This window comes from Cervus canadensis, chromosome 4 (genome assembly GCF_019320065.1).
Source record: "Cervus canadensis isolate Bull #8, Minnesota chromosome 4, ASM1932006v1, whole genome shotgun sequence".
Taxonomy (NCBI): Eukaryota; Metazoa; Chordata; class Mammalia; order Artiodactyla; family Cervidae; genus Cervus; species Cervus canadensis.
This window is the reverse complement of record NC_057389.1, coordinates 104,329,784-104,341,446: the sequence shown is the minus strand read 5'-3', so window position 1 is coordinate 104,341,446 and position 11,663 is coordinate 104,329,784.

Here is an 11,663-nt window from a genome sequence, read left to right as displayed (position 1 = left end):
CTGGCCGGTCACACTTGTTGGTTGTGCATCCTTCTGCAAAAGTAAAGTTTGCCTTGCCAATCCATTTTCGGAGCGCGCGGCGCCAGCGGAAGACATTTTCAACAATTTGGGGGCTCGTCTGGGATCCATGTCACCTGGAGGGGTCGAATGGACGCCCCTCCCCACCCCCCCGGAGATGCGTCCTACCGTCTCCCTATGGTGGCATCCAGGGAGGGGAAGTCTGCTATCCCTTGGGTTGACAGCGGACTCCGGGTCGGAAGTTCATCGGCACTCAGGGGAGGGGCCCAGGCAGGCACAGAGGCGACCAGGTTAGTCGGTGTAGAGACCAAGGTAAGAAACGTCACGTGCGTGCTAAGTCGCTTCAGTCGTGTCTGACTCTGTGCGACCCTATGGACTGTGTAGCCCTCCAGACTCCTCTGTCCATGGGGATTCTCCAGGGAAGAATACTGGAGTGGGTTGCTATGCCCTCCTCCAGGGATCCAACCGGCGTCTCTTATGTCTCCTGCATTGGCATGTGGGTTCTTTACCACCAGCGCCACCTGGAAAGCCCTAATAAACGTCACAAGAGGTGACAAACTATTTCCTTGGTGGCCGGGTCATCCCAGAGGCTGTCTTGTGTGCATGAGACCTGTGTGTGGAAGCGAGTGTGGAGTCCTGATCCATAGTTCCGTTAATATCCTTTGGTGATTTCATATGGCATAAGGCAGTCTTTTCTGACCTAATCCGGGGCTTATACCGACCTGCCAGTAGCTAAGAAGCTAAGAGCAAAATATCCTCTCTTCTGAGATATTTCTCCCTTGAGGGAAACGGCCAGAGAGTCGAAGTGACTCGGGAAGAGTGCAAGAAACCTGCGAAGAAAGAAAAAGGGGGTTGAGCCTCAAGTCAAGTGCACATAATCAGACAATAGGGATGGATAATAAGAATCTTCTTTAGGCCGGAAGGATTCCGAGGGGAGAAAGACCAACAACAAGGTTCCCCCAGACAGTCCCCTAGGATGCACGCTCCAATATTGGGGATGAAAGGGAAAAAGAAACAATAGATGATAGAGTATTGCTGTTTCTTTTGGACTCAAGAACCTATATTGAAACCATCAGTGTTTTGGCCTAAGTTCGGGTCCGATGAAGATTGGATCTGCCAATTGCTTGTACAGTATGTTGATGACAAGAGTCCAGTTGCCCAGGAAGAAATAGATTATGCTCTTTGCTAGAGAAGGGGGCTGGTGGTTCTATTCCCCTTAAAGATGGAACTAGGTAAAGACAAGGAGAAGTTTTGAAAATAGTAAGTGGGATCCTCTCGACTGTTTGCCTCTCCTTATAACTCAGGAGGCCTACAGCCTAAACTGCCCCAGGAATAGCCTACACTGCTGCAGGAGAGGAAATAAGAACAGAAGAGAGAGAACCCAAGCTGGCCGCCATAGCCTCGGACCTTCTCCAGCACTGTATCCCTCCCTTCCTCTGTTGAGGAAGGACACAGAACAATATAAAAAGGACATTCAAAATTTACCCTTCCCTCCTGAAAGAGAGGAACCTTAGGTCCTCTAACCCCTCCAAGAGGGTCCCCTAGGAGGAAGGGGAACTGGATTTGTGAACACCGCACCCACCCACCCCCCCTCCTCGCCCGGCACCCTCCCTGTTACCAGCTCTGAGGTTTGAGGATTGAAGAAAGAACTGAAGCCCTTATTAGAGAATCTCCCTGGGGTCGCAAACCAGTTAGATCAATTTTTAGACCCTCAAATTTTCAAGTGGGCTGAGCCTGTATCTATTTTAGGCATTCTGTTTTCCAGAGAGGAAAGATCAATGATTTGGAGAACAGTGATGGCCACTTGGGAAAGGGAACACTTAGCTGGCTCAAATGTCTTAGCAGTGAAGTAAAATTTCCTAACCAAGAACCACAATGGAATAATAACAGTCCTGAACATAAGGTCATACGAGAGATCTCAGGGACCTAATTATAAAAGGGATCAGAGAGTTCCCTGATTCCAAACATCACTAAGTCCTTTGACATACAGCAAGGAAAAGATGAAGGGCCAGCCGGACAGGTTGAAAGACCAAATAAGAAAATACTCTGGATCGAATTTAGATGGTCCTCTTGGCCAACGTATGTTAAAATTCATTTTGTAACTAATAGTTGGCCATATATTTCTAAGAAATTCCAGAAATTAGACAATTGGAAAGATAAAAGTTTAGAATAATTATTAAGAGAAGCCCAGAAGGTATATGTACGGAGGGATGAAGAAAAGCAGAAACAGAAACCTAAGATTATGCTTACCACCACAGAACAGGTCACTCAGGGAAGAGGTGGCCCCAAGAATCAAAAACAAAGGCCACCTCCAGGAAGATTTAATGGAAGGGGGATCCAGGGGCTGTTAAGGGGAAAAGGGGAAATCAAGTGCTACAAATGCGGGAAGGAGGGACATTTCAAGAGGTACACTTTTGTCCTCAGTGAAAGAAAAAAGAAAAAGTCATACCTCTCATGACTTTTGATGAGGAATGGGGGGGGGGCGGTGTCAGGGGCTCTTTTACATTGAAGGGTCCTACCAACAGCTCTTGATAAATTTAGAGGTAGGACCTGAGAAAGAAGAGGTCACCTTCCTGACCGACTCTGGAGTGGCGCGTTCCTCTCTGACATGTCACCCTCCTTACCTACCTCTGGCCAGTGAGCATTTATTAGTTTCAGGGGTAAAAGGGGAAGGTTTCAATGTTCATCTTTAAAGAAACTCAAGTATAAGATTAGGCAGACTCAGACAGAATTTCTCTTTGTGCCCAAGGTGGGGACTAATCTCCTAGGCCGAGACCTAATGACTAAACTAGGAATCAGTTCAGTTCAGTCACTCAGTCGTGTCTGACTCCTTGTGACCCCATGGACTACAGCACGCCAGGCCTCCCTGTCCATCACCAACTCCCAGAGTTTACTCAAACTCAGGTCCATTGAGTCAGTGATGCCATCCACCCATCTCGTCCTCTGTCATCCCCTTCTCCCACCTTCAATCTTTCCCAGCATCAGGGTCTTTTCCAAGGAGTCAGTTCTGCACATCAGGTGGCCAAAGTATTGGAGTTTCAGCTTCAGCATCAGTCCTTCCAATGAATATTCAGAGTTGAATTCCTTTAGGATTGACTGGTTTGATCTCCTTGCAGTCCAAGGGACTCTCAAGAGTCTTCTCCAACAGCACAGTTCAAAAACATCAATTCTTCGGTGCTCAGCTTTCTTTAAAGTCCAACCCTTACATCTATACATGACCACTGAGAAAACCATAGCTTTGAATAGACAGACCTTTGTTGGCAAAGTAATGTCTCTGCTTTTTAATATGCTGCTAGTTGGTCATAGCTTTTCATAGCTATATTAACTGAGGAAAGTAGAAAATGGACATTTGGTGGGGCAGTGATTGTCAGCACACCACATCAGGGTAGGGCAATTCTCCATCAGAAGGTAGGAAGGTGGCTAACTGATTCCAGGATACTGAAGTATGAAGCTATCCTATTAGAAAGGCATGAGCTAGTCCTCACTACTGACAGCTGTCTAAACCCAGCTGAACTCTTGACCAGAGATGAAACACGGGGTCTTGTGGAACATCACTGTATAGATCTCATAGATGACCAGACTAAAGTTCAACCTGACCTCAAGGAAACTCCTTTTTCCACAGGGTTTCAGCTCTCTGTAGATGGCTCCTCCCAGTGCTGGAAGGGAAAAGACACAATGGGTACTCTATTATAGATGGGGAGCGATCCACAGTTATCAAATCAGAAAGATTACCCGACAGTTAGTCTGCCCAGATATGTGAATTATTCGTCCTTATCCAAGCCTTAAAATGCCTGAAAGAAAAGAGGAGACCATCTACACAGACTCTCAATATGGCTTTGGAGTGGTACATACCTTCAGAAAGATTTGCACTGAATGTGGCCTTATTAATAGCAAGGGATGGGACCTAATTCATAAAGAGTTAATCACCCAGGTGCTGGAAAGCTTACTGTTACCCAAGGGAATAGCAGTAGTACATATACCTGGACACCAACAGGGCTATTCTATGGAGACACAGAGAAACAGACTGGCAGATGGAGTTGCTAAGGAGATGGCCCTCAGGTCAGAGGCCCCAAATTTCCATCTTACCCCCATCCACCCTCCTCCTTCCATCACCCTGGTTTTCAAACCCTGGGAAGAAGAACAATTGGCCAAGGTGAGAGCCTCTAAAACCTCTGAAGGGAAATGGCTTCTACCTGACAGAAAAGAGATGCTTTCAAAACTGATTATGAGAGAACTGTTAACTCAAGTTACATAGAGGAACTCATTGGGACCCACATGCCCTGTGTGACTCTGCCTAAAGAGTTTATGGCTAACAAAGGTATATATACCATAACTAAACAGGTGAATGAAAGTTGTATTACTTGTAGGAAGGTACATAAACTAGTGTTAAAAAAACAGCCCTCGGTGGGGAAGAACCTGCGTCTGAGGCCATTTCAGAGTATCCAAGTCGACTATATGGAGGATGCCCCAAGTTGGTCGCCTCAGGTGCCTCTTAGTAATAGTAGGCCATTTAACTAATGGGGTTGAAGCCATCCTGCTGTCAACTACCATGGTTAGCAACGTAACTAAGACACTATTAGAGGTCATAATTCCCTGGTTTGGATTAATTGAGAACATAGATTCAAATAACAGAAGTCATTTTATTTCTACTCCTGTTAAGGAACTTAAAAAAGTCTGGGGTAAAATGGGAATAACTTCCTAAGGAAAGGTACAATCCATAAACCAGACACTAAAGAAACAAATGACTAAATTAATGTTAGAAAACAAACTTCTCTGGACCAAGTGCCTTCTAGTTGCTCTTCTCAGAATCAGAACTGCCCCTTGTAAGGATATTCGATGATCCCCGTATGAGACGCTGTACAGGTTACCATATTTGGGTCAAACTGCTGACCTGTCAACCGTGGAAACTAAAGACCAATTTCTGAGAAACTATATCCTTGGCCTCTCCTCTCCTCTGTCTTCTCTTAGGTTGCAGGGCCTGTTGTGTCAGGATCCACCCCTCGGATTTCCGGTGCATCTTCTTCAGCCCGGTGATCATATCCTGATAAAGACCTGGAAGGAAGACAAACTTGAACCACCCTGGGAAGGACCTTTCCAGATGCTGCTCACGACTGAAACAGCTGTTCGCACTGCAGAGAAAGATTGGACTCATTACGTGCAAGTCAAAGGGACTAAATCCCCTAACCAAGAGGAACAATGGGCTGTGGTCCAACATCCCAATCCTACACAGCTGACTCTGAAAAGACTTTAATACCCCTCTTGGTCATTCTGTATACCAAGATGCAGATTGTTGGGGGCAGCCCTTACCTGGTCAACTTAATTATTAATGTGACCACGAGCAGGTGGTCACATTAATGTGACCTGTGAAATCTGATGCTTGCCAGGTCTTACCTTGTGATGACCTACACAGCTATCTATAGAACATAAGTACCTTTGTCCCAAGAAATGATCCACACCAACTCCTCTGCTCTAGTTGGGCCGAAGTATGGTGGATTACCCAGTATGGGGGTTACATGGCTGAGCCACATAAAGCAGCTCCCACCCTAGCGCAAGTAAAAGATAGATTATCCCTGACAAGGGGAGTACCCGGAGATGATTGTGGGAATCTACAACATAACCCATCCTGTTAATGATAAAACCAGGGAAAACCAGTCCATCTCTTGAGCGTTGGTATGGACTGTACCGTGCTTAGTTGCTTAGTCGTGTCTGACTCTTTGCAACCCCATGGACCATAGCCCGCCAGGCTCCTCTGTTCATGGGGATTCTCCAGGCAAGAACACTGTAGTGGGTTGCTATGGCCTCCTCCAGGGGATCTTCCCAACCCAGGGATTGCAGGCAGATTCTTTACCGTCTGAGCCACCAGGGAAGCCCTGGTGTGGACTAGGGACAGACATATCTGGGACAGATTAGCTATTACACTTGTTAAAAATTACCTCCTAATTAGTGCCACAGATGCAAAACTTCTGAACCAATTCAACCCCCAGTTCCCAATGACCCTACTAACGTCACCATGGTAGAGGGGAAGGATTTACACCAAACCATAGAGATGGAGACTGGATATGGGAAAACAAATGCCTGGTTGGAATGGATTAGATATTCTGTCCAAGCTTTAAACAAGAGCAGTTGTTACACTTTGCTGCAGGTAGGCCGGAAGCCCAGGTGGTACCATTCCCACTTGGATGGACTTCAGACCCTATGGGCGTGGGATGCACGATATCCCTCTTTCAGGACAATACAGCCTGGGGCAATAAATCCTGTAAGACCTTGTCACTGTTGTTCCCGACTGTGAAAGGTTTCAATAGGCCCCCAAAGACTGTCTGACCCCCATTCCATGACGCTAATTACACCTGGTGCCTCTGTCTGTGGGGGGAGCAATTAACATTCCTGGGCAATGTATCTGGGTGCAGAGAAAGCCAGTCCTTTGAGAGCAGCATTCCATCCGCATTGTTGATGACCCAGATGGATGTCTGGTGGTACTGTGGAGAACCACTGCTTGGGATTCTTCCGGCTGACTGGAGTGGAACTTGCACTTTAGTTCAATTGGCTGTCCGTTTCACTCTGGGATTTCTACCCCGACTCAACCCCAGTACAAACCAGACATAGACACGAGAGAGATGTCACCAGGCGTGGTGGGTCATTTGATCCACATGTTTACATGGACTCAGAGTTCCCAGGGATGCCCCTAATGAATTCAAGGCTAGAAACCAGATATCAGAATTTGAATCAATATTATTCTAGTGGCCCACCATCAGTAAAAATGTGGATTGGATAAACTACATTTAGTATAACCAGCAGAGTTTTGTCAGCTATCCTAGAGACACTGTCAAGGGTTAGCAGAACAATTAGACTCAACTAGTAAGATGACCAGCTGGGAGAACCGACTGCCTTAGACATGATCCTGGCAGGAAAGGGGGAGCATGTGTTATGACAGGAGGTCAGTGTTGTACTTTCATACCCAACACCACCACCCCTGATGGCAGAATAACAAGAGCCCTGCAAGGGCTGACCACCTTGGCTAATAAGCTGGCTAAAAACTCAGGAAAAATGATCCTTTCTCCAGTCTGGTGGAACAACGGTTGGGGCGGGGGCGGGGGGCGGCAAATGGAAAGGTATAATGATGATCTCTGTCCTGACCTCCCTAATTTTGTATTTGAAGGAATGGCCCTAATAGGATATTGTATAATCCCTTGTATTAGAGGTCTTCTGTTAAGATCAATAGAAACTGTCCTTACTAAACAGTCTGCAGAAGCACTGTTTATAATAGCCAGGACATGGAAGCAACCTAGATGCCCATCAGCAGATGAATGGATAAGGAAGTTATGGTACATATACACCATGGAATATTACTCAGACGTTAAAAAGAATTCATTTGAATCAGTTCTAATGAGATGGATGAAACTGGAGCCCATTATACAGAGTGAAGTAAGCCAGAAAGATAAAGAACATTACAGCATACTAACACATATATATGGAATTTAGAAAGATGGTAATGATAACCCTATATGCAAAACAGAAAAAGAGACACAGAAGTACAGAACAGACTTTTGAACTCTGTGGGAGAAGGTGAGGGTGGGATGTTTTGAAAGAACAGCATGTATATTATCTATGGTGAAACAGATCACCAGCCCAGGTGGGATGCATGAGACAAGTGCTCGGGCCTGGTGCACTGGGAAGACCCAGAGGAATCGGGTGGAGAGGGAGGTGGGAGGGGGGATCGGGATGGGGAATACGTGTAACTCTATGGCTGATTCATGTCAATGTATGACAAAACCCACTGAAATGTTGTGAAGTAATTAGCCTCCAACTAATAAAAAAGAAATAAAAAAAATAAAATAAAATAAAATTACCTAAGATCGAAAAAAATAAAATAAAAAAATAAACAGTCTGCAGAAACCCTACCAGAACAGTCTCTTACTATTAGACACATCAGAACATGAGAGCCATGTCATGCTAACTGATTGAAAGAGTAAAAATGTATCATAAAAGAGGGGAAACTTGTAGGAATAATGTAATCTTGTCTATCAAAGAATTATCTTAGCTTCCTTCTTAGGAAACCCAGGCCATTTTGTAGTCTCTAAGTTCCTGTGCCTGAAGAATGATGGATGGAGGTTCATGACACTGTTACAGGAGGTGGTGATCAAAACCATTCCCAAGAAGAAGAAATGCAAAAAGGCAAAATGGCTGTCCGAGGAGGCCTTACAAATAGTTGAGAAAAGAAGAGAAGCAAAAGGCAAAGTAGAAAAGGAAAGATATACCTAGCTGAAGGCAGAGTTCCAAGGAATAGCAAAGAGAGATAAGAAAGCCTTCCTCAGTGATCAATGCAAAGAAATAGAGGAAAACAATAGACTGGGAAAGACTAGAGATATCGTCAAGAAAATTAGAGATACCAAGGGAACATTTCATGCAAAGATGGGCACAATAAAGGACAGAAATGGTATGAACCTAACAGAAGCAGAAGATATTAACAGGAGGTGGCAAGAATACACAGAAGAACTGTACCAAAAAAAGACCTTAATGACCAGATAACCACAATAGTGTGATCACTCACCTAGAGCCAGACATTCTGAACTGCTAAGTCAAGTGGGTCTTAAGGAAGCATCACTGTGAGCAAAGCTCATGGAGGTGATGGAATTCCAGCTGAGCTATTTCAAATCCTAAAATATGATGCTGTGGAAGTGCTGCACTCAATATGCCAGCAAATTTGGAATACTCAGCAGTGGCCACAGGACTGGAAAAGGTCAGTTTTCATTCCAAAGAAAGGCAATGCCAAAGAATGCTCAAACTACCGCACAATTGCTCTCATCTCACATGCTAGCAAAGAAATGCTCAAAATTCTCCAAGCCAGGCTTCAACAGTACATGACCCGAGAACTTCCAGATGTTCAAGCTGGATTTAGAAAAGGCAGAGGAACCAGAGATCAAATTGCCTAAATCCGCTGGATCATAGAAAAGCAAGAGAATTCCCGAAAAGCATCTACTTCTGCTTCATCAACTACACTAAAGCCTTTGACTGTGTGGATCACAATAAACTGTGGAAAACTCTTACAGATGGGAATACCAGACCAACTTACCTGCCTCCTGAGAAACTTGTATTCAGGTCAAGAAGCAACAGTTAGAACCACACATGGGACAACAGACTGGTTCCAAATTGGGAAATGAGTATGTCAAGGCTGTATATTGTCACCCTGTTTAGTTTAACTTACGTGCAGAGTACATTATTCGAAATGCCAGGCTGGATAAAGCACAAGCTGGAATCAAGATTGCCAGGAGAAACATCAATAACTTCAGATATGCAGATGACACCACCCTTATGGCAGAAAGAGAAGAAGAACTAAAGAGCCACTGGTTTTGTTGGAATAACTATGATTATGGACTTCTTTAATATTTTCTCACATTTAGACCGAAGTTAAGCCACTTGGGCAAGAACCCCACAAAAGTAACATAGCATCCTTCTCAATGCATCCTATATCAGGAGGCACTGGGATGTTGCTATGTCTCATTGTTGGTGATGTTGATTTCGATTACTTACTTAAGGCAGTATCTTCTTATTTCTCAACTGTCAAGTAACTATTTTTTGCAATTAATAAGTATCCTATGGGGGGGATACTTAAGAGACCATATGAATACCCTTGGCTTTTTAGTTGTTTTTTGTTGTTGTTTTGTTTTTAACATATTTTTTGCCTTTTAGTTTTAGCAGTCATCCATCGCTCCTAGCAGCAATAATTATTACTATGGTTGTTTGCATAAAGGTGCCTTTTAATGTAATTCTATTGTAAACAAGAGCTGTCCATTCTTCTCAATTATGTATTTATTCAAGTATTTATATCACCATGAAGTCATGAGTATTTTTTTTGTGGCTTATAATTAATTTCTATATTATTTATTTTGCTGGCCCTTTAAGTTAGTTCCTGCGTCCGTTTAATATGTTTCAGTGTTTCTGTGAGTAATTCCTTACTTTTAGCACCACAAGATTTTCTGTGCTTACTTTGGAATATCCCTGCTATCAGTCTTTTCTCCAAGGAGCCTGGTTCCTTTTCTTGGAGAATGGTATTTAGACACCAAGATCTAGGTGTTGCTGCTACCCAGGTGGTATTTAGAAACTCTCTCATCAGTCAGAGTTAGGAAATACATGTATGTCTAAAAACCCATGCATACACACATCTATTTTTAGTTCTATTATCTGTCCCCTTGTGTCTATACCAAAAACCATGATTTATACTGAGATAGGATGCATTCTTAAGTTAGATAACCCAAGTTAAACACATGAGAGTAGAGCAAATAGAAATTGCTAGATAAGTGTTGTTGTTTAGTCACTGAATGGTGTCTGAGTCTTTTGCAACCCCATAGATTGTAGCCCACCAAGCCCCTCTGTCCATGGAATTTCCCAGGCAAGGATACTAGAGTGAGTTGCCATTTCCTTCTCCAGGGGATCTTCCCAACCCGGGGATCAAACCCATGTCTCCTGCATTGGCAGGTGGATTCTTTACTCTGAGCCACCAGGGAAGCCCTAGGTAAGTGTTAGCAAGTATCATTAGTTATTGAGGTCTTATCATGTGATGCTCTGTATTACATGTCTAATTTTTCAGGGTCTCTGTTAACTGTGAGTCTAGGTAACACAGCATCTGTCTCTTATGGTTGCTAAGAGCTTGAGAGATACACACATGCCTTTGGGCACATGGAATACTCTTTGAGGGCCCAAGAAACGGACGTATCTGAGTTAAAATTCCAGCTGTCACATCCTAGCTGACTGTCCTTGAGCAAGTGGTTTAACCTTATGAATCCTGCAGGGTTAATTCCTTACAACACTTGGCCCATTTTAAGCCCTTGATAAACTGAGGGTTATCTGTGGGTAAACTGTATTATTACTCCCATGCTCTCTTGCCTTCATTCATTGAAAAGTTAATGCTGGTGAGGATTCTTATACATTCTTATAGTTCAACCAGCAATTTAAAAAATTAGTAAACTCTAGCCATCCTTTCAGGGTTTGGCCTGTATTCTGAGGATCCAGAAAATACTCAGTCCCTGCCTAGCCTTGGATAATGAAGTAGAGTCCAACACAGACACTCCCAGCCCTGAAGGAAACAGTGTTGGGCTAGAGGGAGGAGAGACTGAAGGCTGGAGGAACCTGAAGAGTTGGGTATGAAGACTTTTCAAGGCCAGGAAGCAGGTACATCTGGATGGAGTTCTTTTTTTTTTTTTTTTTAAGAAATGGAAGCTTTGGGACTTCTCTGTGGTCCTGTGGCTAAGACTCCGTGCTCCCAATGCAGGGGGTCTGGGTTAGATCCCTGGTCAGAGAACTAGATTCTGCATGCTGCAACTAAGACCCAGTGTAGCCAAATGAATAAATATTAAAGAAAGAAAGAAAGAGCAGCTTTAGTGTGCACGTTTTGTTAAGAATAAGAAGAAAAAGGAGGCAGACTCTTCAGGAATCTTCTCCTCATTTCCTAGCTGGGGTCTTGAAAAGCCCATTTCCAAGCATCTTTGTGGGATAGATCTTGGGGGTTGGGGAGGTCAGTATGCAGGTTCTCCAGATGCAGGGGCCCATGTGGGGGACACTGGTGGTCCAAGATGGTGAGCCCTGCTTCCAAGCGTATGCTCACTGCTGTATCCCATAGGGAGCCCGGTGGCCAGAGCAGCTCTGCCAAG